A 1,716-nucleotide genomic window follows, 5' to 3' on the forward strand; every position below is an offset into this window, starting at 1 on the left:
ACGCCAAGCACCCTAAGCGCAAAGCAGCCAGCCTTGCCCACACGTCTGAGGATGCAAGGGTGTCCTCTGGACGCTCGAGAGGAGTTTCTCCCTGGGGCTCCTCCCAGGCCTCTCCTCCCCCTGCCCAGGGCCTGCCCCTGCGTGGTCCCGGTCTTCTATCCGCGTCCCCCTCTCCGAGCTCTTGGTGCAGGGGGTGTGGGCTCCCCAGGGCGCACCGTTTGGGAAGGGGATCCCTGTCCTCGTGGCTTGGCTGGCTCCTGCTCTCAGCCCAGCGTGTGGCCTGGCAGCTGGGAGAGGAGCTGAAGCCCGCCTGCCTCAGCCTGGACAGGGCAAGGGTGGCAGTGGGCTGCAGACCTGGGTGGCCCCGCGCGGCCCCCTGGAGACACATTCCGGGCAGACGCCAGGGGGTCTGGGGAGACCTTGGTAGAAGACTGGAGGCTGAGGGCCGGGCCCAGGCCGTGATGGGAAGGGTCCCATAGGGAGGCTTGTGGGGGCATGGCTAGCGTTGCGGGTGCCCCTCCAGCCTGTGCCACAACATGCCGTCACTGGGCCTGAGGGCTCCCCTCAGGGAAGGAGTGAAGGAGGGCTGGACCACCTGGCAGGCCGGGTACCAGCCCCTGGACTCAGGCTTCTGTTATGCCACCATGCCACCAGAGGTGGGCGCCTCTCAGAACCCCTCTGGCCGCAGCATCCCTGCCCACCCGGGGCCAGCCTTTCGGAACACCCTGGCTGGCAGAAGGATGCAGACGTCCGACGCAGACGAGGCTTGCCAGGGCGGTGGGGACAGACGTGGGCCCTGATGTGAGCTCTGTGTCTACTGCCAGGAAGTAGGGGGTGGTTAGCGGGACTTAAGCAGCACCCGGGCCATGCTGCAGGGCCCGGGAGGGTCCCCAGCCTCACAGGTCAGAGCCAGAGCCTGCTGCAGCAGGAAGGCTGCCCCGTGGGGCGGGCTGGGGGTGCTGGGAGCCAGCACCTGCCAGGACGCCCCTCCGTGGTGCCCTGGGCCGTCCCGCTGAACCTCAGGGAGGGATGTGGGGACGGGAGTCTCGGAACCTGGCCATGTCCAAGTGAGGAGTCCCCAGGGCTTACCCTCAGCCAGGCCCACTCACGGTCGCCCAAAGGCTCTGTCTGGCCCAGAGAGGGCCCCAGGCTTCTTCTGAGCCTGCCAATGGGTCCCAATTCCCAGACTTCTTCTCCAGAGACGGCCAGGAAGGGCCAGCGGGCCCTTGGCACCAAAGCCCTGGAACCTGGTGTCCTAGCTCTGCCCTAGCTTCGCCTGCTGCGTAACCATGGCAACTGGGGGGTGGGCCCAGGTCTGCTGGAAGGACTAGGGTTGTGGGAAGTCCTTGGAGAGACGTGGTCAGCGTTTCAAGGGGCAAGGGCCCCTTCTGGGTGGGCTGCAGACTCAGGGAAGGGCCGCATGGCCAGCAGTGAGTGCTGGACAGGCCAGGAGGACAGACTGACCCTGTGTGTCACCCTCAAGTGAGCTGGGGCCAGCAGACCCCAGGCTCCACTCCGCCTCCCAGGCCAGCAGCTGGGCCCTTGGCACCGAGATTCGGGTGGCTCTCCAAGGCCCACTGAGTCCCGGAGGCTCTCAGGGGTCAGTGCGCACAGGTGGCGGGGTCAGGCGGAGACCCCCGAACACTCACCACTGGCCGTTCAGTCCTGGCCCCGGTGATGCCTGACTCCCTCTACGTCACAGAGGAGGAAACTGAG

At 67.0% G+C, this 1,716-nt stretch overlaps 1 protein-coding gene across 1 annotated transcript in view; it reads left to right on the forward strand.

Annotated features, from left to right (window-relative positions):
* The window catches only part of CD81 (CD81 molecule), a 21,010-nt gene that overhangs the window by 15,921 nt on the left and 3,373 nt on the right, over positions 1–1,716 (forward strand). The gene's annotated exons all lie outside the window — the stretch shown is intronic.

This window comes from Bison bison, unplaced genomic scaffold (genome assembly GCF_000754665.1).
Source record: "Bison bison bison isolate TAMUID 2011002044 unplaced genomic scaffold, Bison_UMD1.0 scf7180017864360, whole genome shotgun sequence".
NCBI classification, from domain to species: domain Eukaryota; kingdom Metazoa; phylum Chordata; class Mammalia; order Artiodactyla; family Bovidae; genus Bison; species Bison bison.